General features: G+C 34.4%; 1 long non-coding RNA gene across 2 annotated transcripts in view; it reads right to left on the bottom strand.

The window, feature by feature from the left end:
- Positions 1-26,552, bottom strand: part of LOC112204754 (uncharacterized) — a 768,426-nt gene that overhangs the window by 71,802 nt on the left and 670,072 nt on the right. The window lies entirely within an intron of this gene.

Below are 26,552 nucleotides of genomic sequence, written 5' to 3'. Positions count from 1 at the left end.
AGTTTACTGAGAATGATGGTTTCCAATTTCATCCATGTCCCTACAAAGGATATGAACTCATCATTTTTTATGGCTGCATAGTATTCCATGGTGTATATGTGCCACATTTTCTTAATCCAGTCTATATTTTGATACCATGCATCCTTTGATATAATGCATCTGAGAAAGGCACAATATCACTTCTGCATTATTCTTGCCAGAAATGCATAACCTCAATCTAATCATAAACAAAGTGAGAAAATTCTACAAAATAACCAGCAGCTAGTACACTTCAAAAGCGTCAAAGTCATGAAAGATAAGGAAAGACAGGGGAGGTGTCATAGATTGAAGGAGAATAAAGAGATATAACAACTAAATGCACTGTGAGATCCTGCATTGGGTCCTAGAACAACAAGAAGAAAGGACTTTAATGGAAAAGCTAGTGAAATTAAAATAAGATTTGTAGTTATTTAATAGATTGTGCCACTGTTAATTTCCTGGTTTTGGCAATTGTACTATAGATAAATAAGATGTTAACATTAGGGGAAGCTGGGTGGAGGACATATGGCAATTCCCTGTACTATTTTTGTAACATTTCAGTAAGTGTAAATAAAAGTTTAAAAACAAAAAAAAAAACAAAACAAAAAAAATAAATAAAATAAAATAAAATCATTCTTGTACTTTCTAGATACAGAAGCTGGTTAATTCTCTTTGGAGATTAAGTTAATTCAATTGATATTATAGTGCTTTAAATAAAAATTCCTGATTAATGCCAATAAAATAAAAATGGAGTAATGACAAAAAAGGAATATTACTACTTCATAACTATTATACTACTGAACCATCATTTATCAAACTAAGTTTTAGGATGTTAATCACTGTTCTGTCCTCAAAAAATATGTGCCAAGTTCAAGTAAGTAGGTTGGGATTTAACCTATTTGTATTTTAACACACACACACATAAAATATTTGGCTTAAAAGTAATCAGATTTCTTTACTGAAAAATTTCAAAGAGATTTAAAATGTCACGTAATGTGTTATCAAAGTATTTATCGCATTTTACTTGCTATAACAATGTCCTGTAAGTACTTAAACTGATAAAATATAAGAGCAAAATAGTTACTATTTCTACAAAAACTAAGTTAACTTTCTTTGAGAACAATAAAATTAGATATTTTAAAAATACACATAGAAAGACCAGTGTAAAGTGTGAGAAAAAATCAAACATTTACAATGATTTATATATATATAACATATATAAAACACATTAAATAATTCAACAACTATAATTTTTGATCAACTAAGGTGTTCATAAATATAAACTTTTACTTAATTTTATTGTTATTTCTGGATTTATAAATATATATATTATTATTTTTTAAAAGTAAAGTCATAAAAAAGTTATCAAAGTCCTTCAAATTTTGCCACGAGGAATAATGATTGGCAACCTTAAGTATACTTCACTCAGGATGTCAAGCTATATATACACACACAATATATTTATATATATATATACTTATATACTTTATATGTATAGATTTTTACGTGTTTAATTTATATATATAGAAATGATTCACGAGATTATTATTTATAAAAATATTACTAAAATGGACTCATGCTCTCTATATTTTTAAAATAAAATATTGGGATTGATTATAAAATTAACTTAAGTAACAAAAATTCTGGTTTTAATTAAATGAAAGTAGTGAATTTAGAGAAATGCTTTTTAATAGTAAAAGGTATTACTATACTAAAATATCTCAATATAACTTAATTAAAAACCATGATAATATTGAGGCTGAAATAATTATTTTTAACTGCCTATTACAAGTTTAATCAAGCTTCAACTGTGTCAATCGACTGCTATTAAAGTTGAAGAGGAACTGCATCCTCTTTCCAATTTTCTTAATTATATTGTAATTTGAAACTGTCATTGCTTTTAACGTATATATTATCTTTTGCAATCATTATTTTTAATTTATTTAAAATTGATTAAATGCATACTACTAGTCTTTTCCACACATATTCAGTTCTAAGTCCTTTATTTTGAATTAATTCCTCTGTGGGCTAGATTTCATTGTCAAAATTATTTTCCTACAAGAAAAACGGGTTGGCGCTATAATTGTTGGATTTTTGCTTCTTTGAAAATGTCTGTCTCTTGGCTTTATTTACACTAGAAGAACAATTTGGTAGGATGTAATTTTTCTTTTTGTAATACTTTGTTTTATTCAAAAGACAATGTGCATTGCCCCACAGTTTTCTGATACCACATACTGTTGTGGGAGAAAACTTAGCTGAATTTTTCCTCACTGGCAACTTGCTTTTTCTTCCTGGACATTGAACTTCCCCTTTTTTCTTGAAGCATCTCCAAAATATATATATATATATATATATATATATATATATATATATATATATATATATAGTTTGTTTGTTTTTTTGTTTTTTGTTTTTCTTGAGATGGAGTCTGGCTCTGTTTCCCAGGCGGGAGTGCAGTGGCAGGATCTTGGCTCACTGCAACCTCCACCTCCCAGGTTTAAACAGTTCTTCTGCCTCAGCCCCATTGAGTAGCTGGGATTACAGGCACATGCCACTAGGCCTGGTTAGTTTGTGTATTTTTAGTAGAGACCAGGTTTCATCATGTTGGCCAGGCTGGTCTCAAACTCCTTACCTCAGGTGATCCACCCGCCTCAGCCTCCCAAAGTGCTGAGATTACAGGCGTGAGCCACCATACCTGGCCCCAAGATTTATCTTTACGTTGATCTTTCAGTTTTATTTTCACACCACTCAACCAATAGACTATGTATTCTTTTGAAATAGAAATCAAGATTCATTTCAAGAATATAGTTCTGCCACTATTAAATGTAAATCAATATTCTGGTCACTTTTAGGAATTTGCAAGTGTATTATTTTTCTCTTTTTTTTAAGAGGCGACATCTCACTCTATTGCCAGGCTGGAGTTTAGTGGCACAATCATGGCTCACTGCAACCTGAAACTCCTGGGCTCAAGTAATCCTCCTGCCTCAGCCTCCCAAGGATTACATGCCTCAGCCTCTGTCCCTGGCGCTAGGTGCATTTTTAAAGGGCTGATGTAATTTCACATTTTGTATTTGTGAAATGTCTCAAAATGGCATGCTACTTTTAATTCTTTTCTAGATTTTCTCTGTGAGACTAGAGATAATTTTATCATCAATGACACCATCAACTAAAAGATGCAACAGCATTTTATGTAACACTACAAAGGAAAATGTGATGTCAATTAAAATTGTACAATAATATCTATTGTTAGATATGCCTCAATTTTAAAAAGGTTAAAATATGAAAAAATGTGGATCTTATAATTGATGAAATATGAAACTATTCCCATTACACAAGTAAAGAAATATAACCAGAAACCTCCTTCCCCATGCCTTCTAATATTTATCCTCATTTTTCCTTCTATGCTAATAGCTTTCTCCATTCTAAGTCATATGGAGATAGAATGTAGAGCTAGAAACTTAAGCTCACAATAACAGAAATATCAATAATGTCATATTATATTCAAATAAAAATCTGCATTACATATTAACCCCTGTCATTAGATGATTTTAAATAAGCCACGTTTATCCCAAAATCCATATCTTTTCTGATCCAGATGTTGACTAGAAGATTTATGATCTGTTGATTTTCTTCCTTTCATTTGTAGATAAAATGGTATTAATGGTCAATTGATTCTACTGCATAACCAAAATTTAGAATGGCCTATTACATTGCAGTTGTACCTTCATATCTAGTATTTTATCTTACAATTGATGGTCATTCTATGACCTTTTGAATAGTGAGTCTCCCTTGACCATTTATAGATCCTTATTAGGTTATCTAAGAAGGATTCAGTTTAAAATGAATAAGAATATATTCTCTTCACTGAGGGTAGTTCTTGTTTTGTTCAGAAGTATTTGAAAGAAAAAAAACATGAATATGATTAGTGGCTGTTAAGATAGAAATCCAAAAAAAGGAAAAAGGAAACTGAAGCTAATTTTGAGTTAACCTATTCTATTCCCAAAGGATGTTTTAGAAAATTATATTACCACCAAAAGTTTTATTAGAAATTAAGAATATGACTATATTTCAACTCCACCAAAAATAACAGTGTAATACTTGATGTGCCAATTAACCTCTTTGAAGCCCAGTTTTATAAACACTGCTAGATGCAAAGTATATAGAAAAATGTTCCCTCTATCTGGACAAGTAAAAACTGTGGTAAAACTGAAGTAACGTTATTACCAAAAGAAAGGTGAGAAGAATGGATATTGGGGTATAAGTAGCACTACCTGTCACAGAAAGCTACAAAAATAAACTATATAGTTAAATAAAAATAAATCTATAAATTTAGGATTGTAAATATATAGTGCCTTATCACTACATAGTTTTTTTAGACCTTTTATATATTTTCAAGCAAAACCTAATGGCTTTTTTGTTGCTACTTTAGAATTTTAATATTCCAGTTCAAAGAAAAAGTTTAGTGAAACACTTGAGTCAACCAGAATTGTTGCATTGGTTAGATTTAAGAAACTTATGATGCAATTAGTGATGCAGGTGAAGGCGTTTAAAATGCATGTTAATTTTTATCCTACCCCATTTAAATAAAGAGTTCTTTTGTTAAAGTGAGATGATTATCTCTAAGATATTGTTCTTGCATCAGATTTCCCAATTTAACCCACTTCTATGTTCTTGTAGGGTTTTAGTAAAGAGTATGATAATTGAACTGCTTTAGCTAATGATATCCCCTGATGGGGAGACAGGAAAGCATACCAAATTTTTGAGCAGCTGAAGATGCAATTTGGCCTGGCATGAGCCTTCTTTCTTACAAGAGATGGATGGAGGAAAAAAAGAAAAAAACAATAAAAAATAAATAACTTCTTAAACTAATGTGCTTCAAAGATGAAAAAAAATCTCCTTGATGGCAAATACTCTCAGAATCTATGCCTCCACAGTATGTGGTGCAAGCTTTGACCTTTTAGTGTTTTAAACAAGTTATGTATTACATTTGAAAAAAGAATTCAGGAAAGCAGTATATCACGCAATCTGGAAGTAAATTGTTTGATCCTCAAACCCATACTGTAACCCTGCTTTTCTTTCATTGCTCAAAATAAATTGCTCTTTTTTTTTGGAGTAGTGGAAATTACAGCTATAATTGCAGAGACTATGAAATCTTTTTCCCAAAAACAATTTGATAAAGCCAAACAGGCCAAAACAAGACAAAACAAGAAAATAATTTTTGAGCTGCAAAAATCAACCAAAGCCAAACTACAATCTTAAAAGTAATAATGGTTTAAAATTGCTGAACATTGAGTAAGAAAGCAGAGATCTGTGGCATTTTGGCCTGGGTATGATCACATTTTTTCTTGCCACCTAGTTCAGCATGATTGTTCTGCCAGAATGGATCAGACCATGAGAACTAACAGATTCTCTGCAGCAGGCAAAATGAATTTACTTATTTGGATTGGTAGGTGACACCAACACCCAACAAAACTTTTCAGATACAGGTAAATGGAGGAAGTCAACATGTCAAGTCTATGAGTCTGATATTGTGTGGTTGAGAAACAAGTACATTTCTGACTAAGACTAGTCACATATGCAGAAGAGACAAGAGAAAGTCAATCTATTCACACACTCCTGGTTGATTCTGAGCTGCAAGCTTGTGCATAGGGATACTTGAAAGAGTCTGATAGAGAAGACTTACAAGTGGCTCAAACTTTGAATGCATTTCCTCAGCTACTCACCCTCCTATTGGTAGAGATTGGAAGCCTTACTGGCTCAAGTAATTTGAACACAACATTAGTCCATTCATTGGCTGACAACAAAACTTGTCAAACACAGGAACAACCACCAAGTAGTGAGACCTAAAAATCAAATTAACAGCACATATATAAATGGAGCAGATACTTGAGTGTCCACATATTATATGAAATACAGATGGCAGAGATTTAGCTAAAGCAAGTTACTAAGGAAAGAGTGAAACCAACAAAAGTAACAACAAACCTTTCAAGGAAAAAACATTATAGTCCAGAATTTTTACAATATATTATCTAAATCACCTAGTTCTCAACAAATCTTAAGTGTCATGTAAAGAAACAACAACAAAAAAAAATGTATCCCCCACACAGGGAAAAAAAAGAAACAAAGAAACAGTCAATAAAATTTTTCTCTGAGTATTAACAGATATTAGATTTAGCAGAGAAAGGCTTCAAAGCCATTTTATAGATACATTCAAAGGACTGAAGGAGACTGTTAAAAGAATTAAAGGAAAATATAAAAGCAATTAACAGAGATCCCTAATAAGGGTGTAAAAATTATAGAAATTGGATAAAATAGAGTTTCACAATACTAAAAATGAAATGAAAAATTTGTTAAAATAGCTCAAAAGCAGAAGAAAGAACAGTCAAATAAAGACTGATCAATAAAAATTATCTAGTGCAAAAAATAGAGGAGGAAAAGGATAGAAAGATAATGTAAAAATGTATTATTGAATTCTACAATAGAATAAAGATATGACAATTTTAGCAAAAGGAAAGAGAGGAATGAATGTATATTGCAAAAAGGTTTAATTATTCAACCAAAGTTCTGTTAATATTAATATGAAGTACATGATGATTAAGGTATATATTAGTACATATAATATAATCCTTAAAACAATCATTCAAAAAATAACCAAAAAACACATTTAAGAAATCAATAAATGAGTGAATATTCTATGCTAAAAATATATATTTTTTAGCTCAAAAGAGTGCAGCCACGGAGGAACAGACACAATTTGAAAAAGGAGATATCTTTAAAACAAATTACAAAATAACAAAGATAAATTCACCCACTTTGTTAATTATATTGACATAATAATAATAAGCGATTTTCATAGATACATTCAAAGAACTAAAAAACTGTTAAAATAATTAAAGAAAAATATAAAAGCAATTAATCAACAGAAATCCCCAATAAGGCTGTAAAAATTATAAAAATGGGAGAATCTGAAGTTTCACTGAGACAGGAAATTCAAGAAATAAAGAAAAATAAAATTTATAAAAAAAGGAAAACAACCTTTCTATATTAGGCTGATTCATCCTAAAGGCAGTAACAGGCAAAGCCCAGGCCCGGGCGAAGTCTCAATAACATTATCTAAGAAGCTAAGACTCAAAGGGATGTGCTCTTGAGACTCTCCCAGCACTTTTTCTCCCAGAAAAAGTAACCTTCCCCTCAAATTCCACCCCCCTCCATGTGATTGTACCTTGCTCTGCAAGTTTTATAAGTTATAGATTCATGTTTTCTGTAACTAGTAACTTCAAGTATTCTATTTTATCTAAGCATCACAGTGAAGGTTATAAGACATGCTTGAGCAGGCCTGGGCTGCAGCCATCTAGATGCCATAGTGAAGGTTATGAGATAAGCCCATGAAAGGCTCTTTTGAGCAAGCCTGGATAACAGCCATCTGGGCTGCATAGCAAGGGTCATATGTAAAACTGAATTATGAACTTGTCACAATTTGATTAACTGCTTTTGTTCTGCCTCTGTATCCTTGCTTTCATGCCACTACACTTTGCACCACTGTAAGCTCGTTTCAGGCTAGCCAACTCTCTTTTAGCAGTGTGTATAAAAGTCAAGTGTTGTCTTTGTTCCGGGCCCAGTTTTTTGGATGTTAATCCTCTGGGTCTGAGTGCACTCAATAAAATCCTCATTTTCTACCTACTGATCTCTCCAGTCTCCTGAATTGCACATCACAATGCCAAAACTGAAAGGACAAAGTTATTAAAATAGCTCAAAAGCAGAAGAAAGAATATTTGGATTCAAATGATAATAATATATGATAGTAGTAGTTGTAGTAATAATAGCCTTATTATTCCAATCAAAAGTCAAATATTATTAGATTGGACGTATAAAATAGGTAAAACCAACTGTAAGTTGTCTACAGGATATCTACCTTAAATTAAAATATAAAAAATAGATTTTAATTGGAACATACATTCTCCAAATGATAAACAAAAATCATAGAGCTGGAGGGCTATGTCAGTATCAGATAAAATAGACTTTAAGGTAAAATGTATTATTACAGACAACAAGTCAATTTCATAATGATAAAATTTTCAGTGCATCAGGAAGATAAAACAACTTAAATATATTGGCATCTAATAAGACAGGCCAAAAATGCATGAAGCAAAATAAGAATGAACACAATTGAAGAGAGAAATAAGCAATCCAATGATAAAAACTAGAAACTTTCAAATTCTACTTTTAATGATTGATAGAACCAATTGAAAAATCAGAAACAATACAGAGACTTGAACTCAAAGCTTACAATTAAAAAAAAATTAGAGAACACAAATTACCAAAAATAATAATGAAAAGGGGGATATCATTAATGACCCTGAATAAATAAAAATAGATTGTAAGGGATTATTATGAAAAACTGTATACCCACAAATTATACAAGTTAGATGAAACAGAAAAATTCCTAGGAAGACAAAAATTATTAAAACTTACCTAAGAAGAAAAGGAAAATCTGAAAACAGATGCTCCTTAACTTAGAATGGAGTTGTGTTGCAATAAACCAATGATAAAGTCAAAAAAATTGTAGGGTTAATTATCATAAGTCAGGGACAGTATATTTACTTATAAAACATGAAGAAATTAAATTAGTAATTGAAAATATTTCCATAAAGGAAAGCTCAGGCCTGGATTAATTCTATCAAATAAAAGAAGGTGTTAGTATAAAACTAAAATTATTGGATTTCAATTTTATGAAATCTAAGATCAAAGACCATTGACCAACTCAATTTTGTGAGGCTGGAATTATTCTGATACTTAATCCAGATAAAGATATCCCAAGAAAAACAAAAGACCAATATTTCTCACAAACACTCATGGAAAATTCTTGACTAAAATGCTAGTAAACTAAAACCAGCAACATATAACAGTATTTTGTATTTTGCATCATAACAAAGTCATATTTATCTCAGAAAGCAAAGTTGGTTTAACATAAAGATGAAGTAAGCAATATATATATGTGTGTGTGTGTGTGCGTGTGCGTATGAAAATACAAAATCACATGATCATCTTATTAGAAACAGGAAAAACATTGGCAAAAACATTCATGATCTAACACAAATTCATTATTTAAAAAAAGAATAACTGTCAGCAAACAACTTCTTCAACCTGACAAAGGATTTATATGAAATACCGACAACTAACATAACTTTAGTGATGAAAATTCATGTTTGTCCTCAAAAATCAGGAAGAAGTCAAGAATGTGTACTATGGCTGTCAAGAAAAATAAATGAAAGTCATCCAGATTAGAAAGAAAGAATTAAAATAGTCTTATTTGCAGAAGACATAATCTTCTATATAGAATATCTTGGGCCAGGCATGGTGGCTCACACCTGTAATCCCAGCACTTTGGGAGGCCGAGGCGGGCGGATCACGAGTTCAGGAGATCGAGACCACGGCGAAACGCTGTCTCTACTAAAAACACAAAAAATTCGCCGGGCACAGTGGTGGGCACCTGTAGTCCCAGCTACTGGGGAGGCTGAGGCAGGAGAATGGCGTGAACCCTGGAGGCGGAGCTTCGACCAAAAAGAATAAATAAAACCTAATTAGTACTAGTTCCTATAACTATGTGTTGGTATGGAGGCATATGTGACATTCTTTTTTTTAGTTTGTCTACATCCTCACTGTCTGATATCTTAGAATCTTACCTCCTCCAGTTTTGCAACTAATACTTTTATTCCAAGGTGGTTCAGGAGATCCATATTTGATGATCAGCAACAAAAGGCCAATTTAACAGAAAAGAAAAGTTGTATTTTATTACGACTGTAGCTAATATTTTGAGTCAATTTTCCTCTTGTTGTCCTATTATTAATGGCCTAATTTGTAGATGAGGTTAAATAAAAGGCAAAGTTTTACTGTGAATAAACACTCAAGTAATGGAAATAGACAAAAGAGGTTTAATCATTTTTAATTTTATCATTTACTAGTACAGGAATATTGAAAAAGTTACTTGACATTTTTCAGCTACAAATTTCTCATGTAGAAATGGACATGATAGTATCTGTCTTCCTCATCTGGTCTTATTAAATAAGATATTACATATACAGGCTTTAGCATAGTTTTTGACATGCCAAAATATATTTGAAATATAACCACCTTTCATTTTTTCCCTTGTAATCTCCTTAGGCCATGAAAGTATGATTCTTTCCTACAATTAAAGTAACTGATGAATGATCTCTCTGCTTCTGCCTTTGTCCTCCCATCGGCTATTACTCACAGAGGAGATATTTCTAAATTGCAAATCAGATTGTATCACTCCCATGCTATAAGCTTCAGTGGCTTCCTTCAAGTCCTAATATGATTTGACTCCCTACTACCTCTCTGGCCTCTTTCCTATCAATCTCCCCCATGGTCACTTGAGCCAACCTGACCTTGTGATTCCTCAAACTCATAACATATTGCATCTTAAAGCATTTGCTCCTCTTGTTTACTTTTCTGGAATATTCTTCCCCCAGATAGTCAAATAACTTATTCCCTAACTTCACTCAAGACAAATAAACCGTCTCAAGGAGCCCTTTCCTGAGTCTTCTATGATAGAAAACTCTATCACTCTATCTATGCCCTCTAAACTTACTGTATTTCTACTACTGAATAATGTTTTCTTCTGTGCATAATTTTTGTCTTTTCTAGATTACAAGCAACTTGAAGGTAGTCCCTTTGTATTTTTATTTCACTGTTGTTTTATTAATATCAAGATCCACAACAGTGACAGACACACAATATACTCTCAACAAATATTTGCCTAATACATGAATGAGTGACAAATAGCAGCCACTCAAAACAGCAGTATAATTGAATAGGACCCTATGTAATTTGACTCACTATTGGTTAAAACCCAAAGCATTGGAATGGATTTCCCAATTAAAACCAACTGAAAAAATTAAAATCCTCATGTCTCCTAATAGTTATTTAAAAATCAAGACAAACAAAACAAAACAAAACTCCACTTTCCATTCAAAGTGGATAACGTGTTCAAAGATCATGTATTTCTCTGTAAATGGAAAATAAATTTAATATTTTTTCTATATAAATTCATTATTGATTTACTACTGTCCTTCTATTTCTGTTTCAGTGTTAAAGTCAGTATAATTTATCTTCCTTAGGGAGCCTCGTGGATACGTAAGACCTCTGAACATAATACTGCTCTCATAAGAGAATGGAGATTTATTTCTATGAACAATTAATCATGGCTTCCTGGAAATGCTTTGCAGACCGAGTCCTCCCAAAGCTATTTATCTCCTCCCTTATAAATTGCCTTATTATGTGATTTAACACTTTGCTGCCTGGATGCTGTATTATGTTTCATGTTTACTTTGTAACTACAGTAAAACTCTCTCATAAAACAACGTGTGCTACAAAAAAAGTTGAAAGTTGTAAAATGCTATAAAAGCATGATTGTAAAGTAAATTAAATGACTGGGGAAGCAAGCTCTTTATTTGTAGTGATCCAATTTCTGGCTACAGGATTTAAATCCTTCTAAGATCCAGTTGACTTTGGAGCCATTTAGTTAGGGCTGGTAGCTTAAATATCCAGGATGATAAGTTATTTTTATGGTTACACAGAATCTCTTGGAACCTTGTCATCTTTTTTTTATTGGCCTCATCCCAGGAGAATTAGCTAGGTGAATAGAGAGCATTTTGGGCCATGTTGTTCCTGTGTTCCCCTCGATGGGGCTGCTTCCCTATTCCTACCTGACCTTGCCCTTCCCTCCTCCTCCCTTTTCTCACTCATCTCCATGTACCTTAAGAAACTTGCTTGAAGAGTAGAATGAGAGGCAATCACCAACTAAACTATGTCTGAATTTATATCAGAGTAGAATTTTGCTTAAATATTTTTAAATCTAAACTTTTTTGGAGGTGGAATTAGAGTTTGTGGAGAAGTTAAATAAATTAACTTTGCCTCTATACCTGTCATTTTACCTCCCACCAGCAAGTACTTCCTCACCAAATTGAGGTAGAAAGACACTAATAAAATAAAACAACTTCACAAAGGTGTAAAAATGCTCTTAATAATGGTCTAAATAAAGCATTAGAAGATGTGTCACGTCCCCCAATCACGACTATTCCACATAGAGGAAAAAAGTCACAAAGGTCTTACAAAAATAACAATATTGTATGCGACAGCACAGGAAAGGAAAAAGAGCAAAACAAAATGTCAAGAAATAAATTCCCACTTCTCCCATGTGGGTCTCTGTTTTCTCTTTTATAAAATATAAGAGATAAATTTATCCTTGAGGGTTGCTTCTTGCTCTAAAATGAAAACATCTGCCACATTCAGATTACCCAAGTTGTATATTATAAACCCAAAAATAGATTTTGGGAAAATCTTCCTCCTCTGTTCAGGTATTCATGGTTGCCTGTTGTCTCTGGATGGATGCAAATGTTTAGATCTCCATTTCCTACTCCATATTAGGTATCTCAAGAGAATGGCATTGAAATAAGTATATGATCCTGAACAATGGCCTAATAGGGAAGTAAGCGAACTTTCAGTTAAGGTTTACAAATGCATGTGCCTTAAATTCTAAATAAATTGCTCCTTTTTTATTTTAACTGTATGATTTACCAGATATATTTGATAGAAAGTGAGGGGCATGCACTGAGCATAAGAATGAGTTTTACATTGGTGACAACATAGCAAGTAATCATAACTTATTAACACAATTTTATTAGCTAGTACCTAGTAGATTCAAAACTGTAAGTCCTTATGTAGTATTTCACTTGAAAATTATGGTTGAAATGATTCAAGAACTACACCTACTTTTGTTTGCATGTTTAAACAAATTATTGAAGGTTAAATGAAAACAACATGGCAGCACTGTTGTGTTACCAGGCAAAGAGATGTCTAAAGCTGTGAAAATAGATCTGTGAGATAATATGTCATAGGGAGAAAGAGCTTGGGGTCTGGATTCTAACAGACTTGTGACTGAATCTTGAATTTACCATTTACTTTCTAAGTGATTTTTTGTAATTTCTTAAACCTCAGTCTTTTCCTCTGAAGAAGTAAGATTGTATAATTTATCAGATTGTTATTGTAAAGAATAGACAGTACAGATTAATCATGGTATTGTCTACATAATAAGCAAATAATGAAGAATAATTTTCTCATCATCATTATTCTCATCCTTATGTTTACCATTATATTCAAAGCATCTTGGAAAATTTACCAAAGTCCAGAGTTTGGCTCTCAAATTTTCAGACTTAAGTACCCAATTTTGTCACCATACCAAGATCTGTTGTGTCTTTTAGGAGTGAACCAAAGTTAACTGAAGTCAATGAGAGACTGATGTATAATATAAGCCTGAATGCCAGTTGGTTGATTTTCAATAATAACTACAATTTTTATACAAAGAATTGCTAAAACACTATTATCTCTCTATAGGAATAGAGGCATAGAAAGTCAGATTACAATTCTATAGTTGATGGATAAACATAGTGTTAGAAAAGAAATGTCAATTACATATTCCTTGTATGTAGTGGCAATTGAATATGGTGGTATGATGCAGCTATCTCTGCAACAAAGATATATTGCTCTCCCAGGGATTGGTCTGTGGGAAAGGCACTATTTTTATTGTCTGGTGTTTAATATCAGTTAGCAAAATTCTAGATCTTGAGGGGTTTTGTTGTTGTTTTTTTCTGGTCTGTAGGCTGACAATATTCACATAGCCTTTCTTCATCAGGGAAATAATACAATGAGCTAATTTTTCTCTTCCTATACTGCTATAGAATTCTTAGATTTCTTCAGGCATTTAGCTTCAGTTTACAATTAGAGTATTGGTGTTCCAAATCTGCTGTCCCACAATGTCAGATATTTTGTTTCCTCCAATAAGTGACTAATCCCATCTATTGCGTGAAAATTCTCTTAGAGAGTAATATTGTTTCAAATTTTTTGGCAGCTACCTATTATTTTGCTAAAATATTGCCCTAGTAATTTACCACATTAATCAGACTCTAAAAGGAATATAGAACATTCAGCAAACAAAGTAGTCAACAAAATTATTGGATTTATATTAATTATTCCATAACTATTTCTTATCTTCCATGAATCTGGCTATGTTTAGGTACTGAGGATTATGTGGAAAACAGGCCCAGTCCTTGCCCTTCAGGAGCTTCCTTTTTAGAGGTTAAGACTGAAAAGTAAGATATGGAAGTTTGATTAGATTTGTAATAGAATAATAATAATATGCTAGGAGACTCTACAGTGTCTGGGTCTAAACTCAGGGTAACATTCAACATACATAGGCACTAAACATTCAGAATGGAAAAATATCAGCCTTAAATAATCAGTTTAGACATCCCAGCGGACACCAGCTAAATATCACACATATCTTTGTCTGACATTCAAAGAAATCCCTCTTAGGGAAGTGTCTCTTAAACAAAATTACAAAAAAGGAACAGATTTTCAACAAATGAAAAGTATGGCATGGGGTGTTTCAGACAGAAAAAATGGCATGCTCAGTGGTGTCAAGGTCAAGTATATAGCATAGCCTGGATGAGTGAATCAGTCAAGATACACACCATGAAGATCTTATAAATTAGTGAATAACTTTAAGCAAAGGATAGGAGATGGAGTCAAATTTTTGGAAGTAAATGTGGCCCATTGTGTGTTGTCACTAGATGACTTAGATAGTGGCAGTTAGAGAAAACTGATGGATCTGGGAAATGCATTAGGGTACAAAATAAACAGGATTCAAATTGCTTGGGTATAAATGGTGAGGTAGATTGTGGAGGTGCTCACAGATGAAGATGAGACATTAATTCCTACTTTTTAAGTTGTGCTATACACATAGCACCAAAGGAGGAGCAGCTTTGGATGGGTGAGACATTAATTCAGATGTTGACAGCAAATTTGAGATATTTGCCAGGCATTTAAGGGAGACTCTTTAGTAGAAAGTGGAATATTTATGTCAGGAACTCATTATATAATTTGGAAACAAAGTTTAGAGGTAAATATGGCTGATCTACATGCTTTAATTCAAGTGGGAATAGAAAGACCCTGTCACAATTAGTGCATTTTATTCAGATGTAAAAGTACAAATGTAGAATTTGAAATTGCTGAGAGTTTTAGATTGTTTTAATGAGAGAAAAGCCAGAAAGGTTTTCATAATCTATGTCTACAACAGAGAGGAGGAGATAAAGAGACTAATACTAATCAGAAACTCATGTGCTTCAGGTACTGTGGAAAGATAAATAGAACTCTAAATACAGTTAATTTCTTCTAATTGTCTGCTTGCCTTCTCAGGCAATTACTACTATCCTTATTTTACAGATGGGAAAATTGAAGTTCAGGGCGGTTAACTTGTCCCATGTAATATAGTGGGTGCTTTTGAACAAGCTAGAATTGTGAAATATAATTAAAATGCACTTTTATTCTTGTCCCTCACTGTCTCTCTATATTTAGTCAGTAGAGGTAGTTTTTCTCCTGCCATGGAATAAATGTGGTCAAGCCTTATGAACTTCTCTGTTTACTCAGATCTAATGGAACATCCTACAGTTACTGAAATCACACAGTCTTAATTCAATGCGTCAAACATGAATATTGAGTGAAATTAAAATCTAATTTCTCCACTGTGAGGAGTAGGAATTCTCGGCTTGAAAACTAAAAATTCTATTTAGTTCCTGACGGGGGTGCAAAATGGGTACATTGAGGGAGACAGGTAGGGGTAAAATGAAGTTCTTGTTAAACAGGCATTGCTGTTGGGAGACTTGAAACCCCTTCACCCATCAGATAATCAGAGCGAATGCTTCTTTGATTCATCACATTGGCATGTTACTCAGAATCCATACTCTGCCATCCTTACTTTGTCCTAAACAGAAGATGACACCTTCCCAGATACGAAAAAGTATCTTCTTTGGTATGTCATTCTTCCTTCAAACCCTGGCTTTTAGAAGTTTATTCCACTCAGAATTTCTCTGTTGAGGGTCCATCATGCTTATAGGTATTCTCCTAGTCAGTCTTGTAAATTACTTTAGGCCAGTTCTTTCTCCAAGTCAAATCACACACATCTAGGGCTGGTGAAATATTTCCACCTTCTTGTCTTTGGCATAACTTTATCTATTGCTCAGTGTGGACATGGAAATCAATCTCTCTCTCTCTCTCTCTCTCTCTCTCTCTTTCTCTCTCTCTCCCCCGCACCAGCATGTTTTTGCTAGGTGACTAAGATAGTAGCAGTTAGAATAGAGAAAACTAATGGATATAGGAAATGCATTAGGATATAAAATAAACAGGATTTAAATTCCTTGGATGTAAACAGTGAGGTAGGTTGTGGATGTGCTCATAGATGAAGACATTAATTCCTATTTTTTTAATTTTGCCATTGTAACATATAGCACCCAAGCAGGAGCAACACTGGATGTTCTCTATCTTTCTCTCTCTCCTGCTCTCACCTCTTTGCCCTATTGCCTCAAGCTGACATCTATAGCCTTTATATTCCTCAATAAGAGTTAATTCTGCTACTTTCTTACAATTATAGGAAGCACATACCAAAAACTCCAAGGGATCTTATCAAAGCATCTTTCATTAGAATTGAGGTTGGGAGTAAGTGCCCTCACCCCTCTGCTTAGGGTTGGTGGAGAATCACAGCACACATGCAACTCTCTCTAAAGAAAGAGCCCTCAAATATCCTCGGTCACCCTCCTTTTTCTCAACTCTTTTATGTCCTTAAGGGCTTTCAGTAAATCTGTAATTGTTTTTAAATATTTCCTTTGCAAACTTCATATTGTTCTTCCAAATCACTTTGGAATTTTATATTTGGTTTGGCTTGGTCTTGGTTTAAAATTGACCTGCTATTGTAGTCACATCAGTGTGTTCACTCTGGGATTTAAACCCAGGTCAGTCTGACTCCAAACTCCTGTCTGTTAACATTTGGGGGCCAAGTTTAAATAACAATATTTTAAAGTTGCCCAAATGTGTCAACTGGTTCCCACCCACTCCCAATATCCATTGACACTATCTTGCCTTTTTGAGTTATTTGAATGCTCTAATAGTGATTGATATTCGTGTCACACTCTCTTGTGATGCTCTATAGGAGAATTCCCAGAAGGAGAATCTATTTGGGCTCTCTTTCAGCTCTTACATGGTAACTTTGAAGAACCCACCAATATTATGCCTCTTCTCGTTTATTTCAGGTTCTGTATCTAGGAAGCTTCTTGGTGGAAACATCTCTTGGGCAAATGATCTTTCCACACACCATCTTGGCAATGACACTTGTTTTCCTCCTCAGTCAGACCTTGTGTAATCAGCAACTATGTTAATATCAGAAATGTTCACCTGAGCAATCTATATATCATGTTTTTTTAAATAAATATATTTGTCTGCTGAGTAGCATAATTTATTCTGTTTTCTCTTTAAAGTATATTTCATCACAAAACAGAGGTCACGTTGGCTTATACTTACAGATGTTTTGATAACTATGATAATTCTAGATTCTAAATGTATTTGGTTATATTATAAAATCCAAAAGAATGGTAGTTTAGTGCATACAAGAAAATTCATCTGGGAATGAGACGACTAATACCACCTCAGGCGCCTACATAGATTGTTTATAAATATATCTAATGGCACTTTGTAAACCATAATGGGATTTTAATACTGTTACCAACCTCCACTCCTTATTTTATAATGCAGAGAAAAGCTCCTCCGCCTCCCAGGTTCAAGCGATTCTCCTGCCTCGGCCTCCCAAGTAGCTGGGATTACAGGCGTCTGCCACCATGCCGAGCTAAGTTTTGTATTTTTAGTAGAGACAGGGTTTCACCATGTTGGCCAGGCTGATCTTGAACTCACAGGAAGTCATTCACATGAATTTAATATATGTTTCTCTGAACCACCTCCCATGTATTTATTTGTGCATAAGTATTTCCCAGGAAATACTACATGTGCCATAATAAAAATGAGTTTTTTTAAACCTTCGTTTTATATTGTTTCTTCTAAGGACTTCTGTAATATGAGGCTGTATCAAAGAATTTTATTTTATAAATAATTTTCTGTTTGTAGAAGAAACATTAGCCTTTAGCTCAGTTTAGAATGGACCACAAAGAAACTATTGCAATAGTTGACAAGAAGAGAAATCAAATGTTGTTGTAGCACTCTGTAACAAAAAAAGTTGTTGGCCACTTCAGTGTCTATTATAGGGGTATGTCTTAAGTATATAAGACATACACAATGGAATACCCTACAGTAGCAAGAAGCAATCAATAGGATATGCGGCTTACATCTTGGGTAAATCCTAAAACAATTTTTGGAGTTAAAAAGTAAAACACTATTCTCCCTCACTCTAGATAGACATATGTCTAGCTCTCTCACTATCTGCATATATACAGAGAGACATATCAATATATATTTATATAGATAGCAATATCTATCTACTTATCTTTCTAGAATTAGAGACAGAGTAGACAGAGTGGAGAAAAAAAGGAGAAAAACTAAGATAAAACAAGAGGTTTAAGATCATACACATGAAAAAACAGAGGATAAATTAAAATATTTTTTCCCTTTAGCTAAATGGCATAAAATGTAAAAAGTGGTCACTCTAAAACATGTTTAAGAAAGACAAAATTACTGTGTTCTGAAAACTGTTGTTAGAAAAATCTAAAAGTGGCTCCTGTGTTGACAAATACCTGAGGTTATAGATGCAATGGAAGACTTAGAACAAAGTTCTTTCATGAATTATAATAATGGAGATCACAGAGATTATGCTACGTTTTTCTATTATCATATAGTTGTTACTTTCAGATTTAGGCCTTTAAATAAACTGAAGTTATTTTGTAACTAGGATAAAATGTTAAAACAATTTTTCTAACATCACTTTAAAGAAGTCCTTTTATAATACCATATGTACAACTTACTATATATAGATAGAATACATTATAAACCATGTATGTTTATATATAAAATATATATGTGTATATATAATGAAAAAATCAAACCCTAAAAATTGTATATAATTATATAATATAATGGTTGTTTGGTTAAGTTAATTTAAGCTGAGTTTCTTTCACTTGATCTGAAACAGCCCTGAATAACAGAGGTGTTATGAAATATTTCTGAGCTAGTACCAAAATAAAATATATTTTGTCTGTCATTGCTTCACAAGACCAATAAGAAAGAAGAAATTGTGAGGTTAACTAAAAATCTACAGTATTAGTCTTAGACTTTAAATAAAATAAACTTCATTAAGGACTTGACTATTGTCATTGCAATGTTACAGATGAGAAAACTGAGGTTCATTAGTGTTAACTAACTCCCTGAAATCCCTCTTGGGAAAGAATATCTAAAATTTATATTTATTTCCATCTGTCTACTTATAAACTCATGCTTCATCCACTGAAACTGGAGTCAATAGACTTGTTCTCTAAATGACCAGATATTAAATATTTTAAGCTTTGCAGCCCACATTGTCTCTGTCACAGCTACTCAACTCTGTCATTATAGGTCAAAAGAAGCCTTAGACAACAAGTAAAGGAATAGGCATGGCTGTGTTTCTTTTAAATGTTATTTATGAATACAATTTGATTTTTATAAAATGTTCATGTCATGAAATATTATTCTCCTCTCATTTTCTCAACCATTTGAAATATAACAAACATTATTTGCACACTGTATAAAAACAGGTGGCAGCCTGGATTTGATCTACGGGCCATAATTTTTCAACTTCTTCACTAAACTATGCTAACTTAGAAAGAAATTGAAGGTTTTATTTCAGTAGTAAGAAGGTGGAATGCAAAAATTTTACTTAAGAATGTAGACACAGATGATTTTATGACATCAAAAATAGATACCCAGCAGACAGACTGAAATACAGAATCAGAATTCAGGATATGAGTTGGTAATGGTAAATATTTTTCTGAGAGCCCGGGATGAGAGAGAAGTTAAAAATAGAGAGAAAAGAGCAAGAGAAAGTGACATGTGTACAGAAAGTTCAGTGAAAAAGACAGAACCAAGGTAAACAAATTCATGGGAGATTTGAAAGGAGATAGTTTCAAGATAGAAAAGGAGAAGCACTACTACAAATCCCAGGAGAACAAAGAAAAATCCAGGGCTAAATTTAACAACTAAATAGGTCATCAATGACTTTTGAAAGAACAGTCACTGTAGAAAGTTAAGTGTGAGAGGCAGTTTATAGGTGCTTAAGTAGGAGGCAGAATCAGAATTACAGGCAAACTTTTGGAAGATAGACACCATATTTAAGTTATCTAAGAATTTTGTGCTTAATAAATGTTTATATCACTGAAAATCTTAAATTACAAAACTAAGCATTGTTAGCAATAAATAACTGGAAGAGAGAAAATAGAGTTTCTACACAGACTTGAAATCTCTACAAACATTTAAAAACTACTAAGTTTGGATTGTCGTATTTGGGAGGTTCCTTAAGCTTTTACCTATTCGTTATTTTTTGTCTCATGAAATTGCAGCTTTTATTTTAATGTATTTTAATATATGTAGCATATCTATAATTTAAAGTTTGTGGTAAATCTACAACTCTTCTGACTTTAAGTGACTTGCTGAGTCAAGTTCTGGCCTTTATGTCTCTTTTTATAAGAGACGCAATTGAGTTAAAAGTAGTTTCCAGGGCCTGGCACAGTGGCTCACGCCTGTAATCCCAGCACTTTTAGAGGCCAAGGCGAGTGGATCATGTGGTCAGGAGATCCAGACCATCCTGGCTAACATGGTGAAACCTCGTCTCTACTAAAAACACACACACAAAAAAAATTAGCTGGGCATGGTGGTGGGCACCTGTGTTCCCAGCTACTCAGTAGACTGAGGCAGGAGAATGGTGTGAACCTGGGAGGCGGAGCTTGCAGTGAGCAGAGATCGCACCACTGCACTCTAGCCTGGACAACAGAGCGACACTCTAAGACTTGGAACCAACCCAAATGTCCATCAATGATAGACTGGATTAAGAAAATTTGGCATATATACACCATGGAATACTATGCAGCCATAAAAAAGGATGAGTTTATGTCCTTTGCAGGGACATGGATGAAGCTGGAAACCATCATTCTCAGCAAACTATCACAAGGACAAAAAACCAAACACCGCATGTTCTCACTCATAGGTGGGAATTGAACAAAGAGAAAACTTGGACACAGGAAGGGGAACATCACACACTGGGTCCTGTTGTGGGGTGGGGGGAGGGGGGAGGGATAGCATTAGGAGATATACCTAATGTAAATGACGAGTTAATGGGTGCAGCACACCAACATGGCACATGTATACATATGTAACAAACCTGCGCATTGTGCACATGTACCCTAGAACTTGAAGTATAATAATAATAATAAAATCTAGCAGCAAGTCTAATATCCACCATAATCTCAAAGCAGCAGTAAACATTTTTTGAGATATCTGCAACAACTGTAATGTGAAATAAAAATGCCTGGGATTTATATTGGCAACAAAAACATATGTACCACTAATAACACTATGGTTTCCCATCTATATTTATAATGAAAGAAAACGCTATATTTAAGTTAAAGGTTAATACAAATAAAGATGTCCTTTTTAAAAAAAAAAAAGTAGTTTCCAGGTTGACATCTTCAAGTAAAGAGAAGTTAAAGAGATTCAAAAAAGGGATGTGGAAATCAACCCCTCCAAAATCCAAAACATCCTTCAACAGGAAATGTAATGTATGAATGTGGGGAGAAATTGCTTCTGATATAGGGTCCTAGAAAGAAACAAAGCACACATTGGATAGACATTAATTTAAGGAATATTACAGAGATTTGGGAAGCCATGGCTAGCAAAAGCAAGAAGGTGCTAATCCTGTGAACGGAAGGGGCAAGCAGACAAGAGTTTCCAGAGTTCAGGGAGACCTTAGGCTCAGAAAAGTTCAGTGAGACCCTAGGTCCAGAAAAGCTTCGATCATGGAGGGACACAGCTACTGCTAAAGATCCAGCTCTCTAGAAAAAGTTTTTGTATTCTGAGAAGAGTTACCAGTTCTTAGATATTTAACAAAAATGAGATCTTTGCCTGCAAAAAAATGGACTGATGTTGCATTTTTAGATAGCTGAAAATATTTCAATCCAATGGTTGATTTCATTTGCTTAGAGTTCATTTGAACATATTGTGGTAAATATGCATTCAACTTGCAATTTTCTGCATTAAAATACATCCCAGATTTACTATTTCATAAAATATTCATTTATTCTTCTGCAATCTTCAATAACCAAAATTCTCTGCCAGCTATATCACATATTTATAGCCAATTTTAATATTTTAATTAACTCTTTAAAAATACTCACCCCAACATTTTGACATACTGTTTGCAAAGAAAAATAAAACTGCACTGTATTAAACTAATTTATATTTGTTTTTCTTCTTATATACTGTCTCAATTTAACTACGTTGGATAAGACTAATTCATCAAGCCACTAAATACCTTTCTATATGCATATGGAATTTGCTAGCCATCATGAACAATACAAATTAGAAAACATTTCTGGCATATGATGTCCACAATCAGTTTATAAAGAAAAGTAATCTCCAAAAAATATATTGGAGTTCAGAAGAGAGGAAGACTGAAGGAAAAGTGACAAAGTGATAGCTTCATGAAAGATGTGACATCTGAGCTCAGTGTTTAAGAATGGGAGAGTTTGGAAATGCAGAGTGAAAGGATATTTTCCAATTACGGGGAGCCAAGAAGATCCCCCCTGACACACCCCACCACCCTCCAGCCACCAACTATCTTAAGATGAAATAAACAGGCTTTGGGTACTTAAAAACTACTGTAAATGGAAATAAACCAGCAATTATGCAGTCCTCAGTATTAATTGCTCTCTGGGGAAAAACCACTCTATATACCAGATTCTGTAATAATGGGCAAAGTGACAATATTGAACTTTTAATAATGCTGAATAAGCACTTTGCCCTAGTATGCTGTAACCACGGAATTTACAGCAAATCATAAAACACACGGTGTGATTATCTCCCCATAAATCCCTTCTAAACCTTTTGAACTCAACACATTTTATCCAGTTTGGAGTGGCAACAGCATGTTTTATTCTCCTGGAGTCAAGATAAATGGAATAAGAGAATTTATATTGAAAATGAAGAGGCAAGTTCTTCTAAACAGCTACAAACCTAGGTGTCACTAGTCAGTTCTTACATTACAAAAAGGAGGACTTATGTCTGAAAAAAAAAGAATAAAATAGAAGCTTGAAACAGATACTCATCACAAACTTGGTTAAGTGATGCTTATTCCTTGATAGCTACCTTATTTTCTCATCAATGCAGAAGAAAAGGTTTTATCAAATGCTTAGAAATGTGCACTTTGTATTCATTAGTCCTAGTTTGTATTATTTTGTTTCTTATTTATTATTCTCACAACTTCATTATTGTTTGTTTGGCAATAACGTGAACCTAGCATGATGTGGAGCCTACTGCTGGCAGATTCTGAATGTTCATTTCAGCTCCAGAGCTCCCCCACACAATTGACAGAGGCTTTTGTTAGAGATTGATATGGTTTGGCTGCGTCTGCACCCAAATCTCACCTTGAATGGTAATAATCCCCAAATGCCAAGGGTGAGGCTAAGTGGAGATAATTGAATCATAGGGGCGGTTTCCACCATACTCTTCTTGTGGTAGTGAATAAGTCTAATGAGATCTGATGATTTCATAAATGGGAGTTCCCCTGCACAAGCTTTCTTGCTTGCCACCATGTAAGACATGAGTTTGCTTCTCCTTCACCTTCCACTATGATTGTGAGGCCTCCCCAGCCATGTGAAACTATGAGTCCAGTAAATCTCCTTTCCTTTATAAATTACCCAGTCTCAGGTATGTCTTTATTAGCAGTGTGAGAACAGACTAATACAGTAAATTGGTACTGGTAGGGAGGGGTGCTGCTGTAAAGATATCTGAAAATGTGGAAGCAACTTTTGAACTGGGTAACAGGCAGAAGTTGGAATAGTTTGGAGGGCTCAGAAAAAGACAGGAACATGTGGGAACCTTTGGAACTTCCTAGAGACTTGTTGAATGGCTTTGACCAAATGCTGATAGCGATATGGACAATAAAGTCCAGGCTTTGGTGATCTCAGATAGAGACAAGGAACTTCTTGGGAGAACTGGAGTAAAGGTCACTCTTGCTATGTTTTAGCAAAGAGACTGGCAGGATTTTCCCCTGCCCTAGAGATTTGTGGAACTTTGAACTTGAGAGAGATGATTTAGGGCATCTGCTGGATGAAATTTCTAAGCAGCAAAGTGTTCAAGATGTAACCTGGGTGCTCTTGAAAGCATTTAGTTTTATGTATTCACAAAGATATGGTTTGGAATTGGAACTTATGTTTAAAAGGGAAGCAGAGAATAAAAGTTCAGAACATTTGCAGCCTGATGATGTGATAGAAAAGAAAAACGGATTTTTGTGGAGAAATTCAGCAGGCTTCAGAAATTTGCATAAATAATGAGGAGCCAAATGTTAATTGACAAGACAATGGGGAAAATGTCTCCAGGGCATATCAGAGGTCTTCATAGCAGCCCCTCTCATCACAGGCCTGGAGGCCTAGGAGGAAAAAATGGTTTCATTTGCCAGGCCCAGGGTCTTACTGCTTTGTGCAACCTTGGGACTTGTTGCCCTGTGTCCCAGCTGTGGCTAAAAGGGGCCAACATACAGTTCAGGCTATTGCTTCAGAGAGTGCAAGCCCCAAGCCTTAGCAGCTTCCACATAGTGGTTGAACCTGGGGGTGCACAGAAGTCAAAAATTGAGGTTAGGAAATCTCCACCTAGATTTCAGAAGATGTATGAAAACGCCTGAGTGTCCAGGCAGAAGTCTGCTGCAGAGGCTGAGACTTCATGGTGAACCTCTGCTAGGGTAGTGCAGAAGGAAAATATTTGGCTGGAACCCCCACCCCCTGGTACAGAGTCCCTACGGGGGAACTGCCTAGTGCAGCTGTGAGAAGAGGACCATCGTCCTGCAGACCCCAGAATGGTAGATCCACTGACGGCTTGCACCTTGTACCTGGAAAAGCTGCAGACACTCAACGCCAGCCTGTGAAAGTAGCTAAGAGGGAGCTGTAGCCTGCAAAACTACAATGGTAGAGCTGCCCAAGGCCATGGGAGCCCACCACTTGCATCAGTGTGACCTGAATGTGAGACATGAAGTCAAAGTAGATCATTTTGGAACTTTAAGGTTTAATGACTGCCCTATTGGATTTCAGACTTGCATGAGGCCCATAGCCCCTTCATTTTGGCCAATTTCTCCCATTTTGAACGAGTGTGTTTACCCAATGCCTGTAGCCCCATTGTATACAGGAAGTAACTCACTTGCTTGTGATTTTACAAGTTCATAGGCAGAAGAAACTTGCCTTGACTAAGATAAGACTTTGCACTGTTGACATCTGAGTAAATGCTGAAATGAGTTAAGACTTTGAGGTACTGTTGGGAAGGCATAATTGGTTTTGAAATGTAAAGACATTGGATTTGAGAGGGGCCAGGAGCAAAATGATATGGTTTGGCTGTGTCCCCACCCAAATCTCACCTTGAGTTGTAATAATCCCCATGTGTCAAAGGTGGAGCCAGGTGGAGATAATTGAATTATGTCAGTGGTTTCCTCCATACTGTCCTCATGGTAGTGAATAACCTCACAAGAATAAGTGAAGAAGTCTCACAAGATCTGAGGGTTTTATAAATGGGAGTTCCACTGTACAAGCTCTCTTGCCTGTCACCATATAAGACATGACCTTGGTCCTCCTTTGCTTTCCACTATGATTATGAGGCCTCCCCAGCCATGTGGAATTGTGAGTCCATTAAACCTCCTTTCCTTTATAAATTACCCAGTCTCTGATATGTCTTTATTAACAGCATGAGAACAGACTAATACAGAGATATAGCAAAGACCAGCTGATTTATTTGCCCAGACCTGCTTCTCTACCCCTGAAGACTTGTTCTCAATAGCACTCACCAAGAATTCTCATGCGTGTGTATATCAAAGTCTCATAGCCTATAGTACAGAAAAACTAACCTAAGACAGATGTCCATTATCTCCAAGTTAATCTGTAGACTCAATGCAATCTTAATACAATTTAAGTTGATTTTAAGTTGATTTTTGGCTGAAACCGACCAGTTAATTTTAAAAGTTTGTATGACAATGTGTAAGATCTAGAACAGTCAATTTGGGAGAGAAAATGATGGATAAATTACTTGTACTCCATGATTTCAAGTGTTACTCCATAAGCCACAGTAACCAAGATAAGGTGGTATTGATGCAAAAATAAACACACAGATAAATTGAATCTAATTGAGAGACTAAAAATAGAACTACATATGGAGAGAATTAATTTTTGACCAAAGCAGTTCAAAAAAAGAAAGGATATCTTGTCAACAAAGAGAGTCTAGACCCAAAGAGCAGGCTAGATTCATAGAAACATGAAGTACACATTTTCCAAACACATAACTGAGAGTAATGACTAGGGGGATTACTATTGCTTCCACCTCTTGGTTGCTGAACCCATGTATTCCATTTATTTGGGAAACACCATCAAAAAATGGCTATTTTGTTAGGGTATACACTGCAT

The sequence above is a fragment of the Pan troglodytes genome, chromosome 9 (assembly GCF_028858775.2).
Source record: "Pan troglodytes isolate AG18354 chromosome 9, NHGRI_mPanTro3-v2.0_pri, whole genome shotgun sequence".
In the NCBI taxonomy this organism is placed as follows: domain Eukaryota; kingdom Metazoa; phylum Chordata; class Mammalia; order Primates; family Hominidae; genus Pan; species Pan troglodytes.
This window is presented reverse-complemented; position numbering and strand designations above follow the sequence as displayed.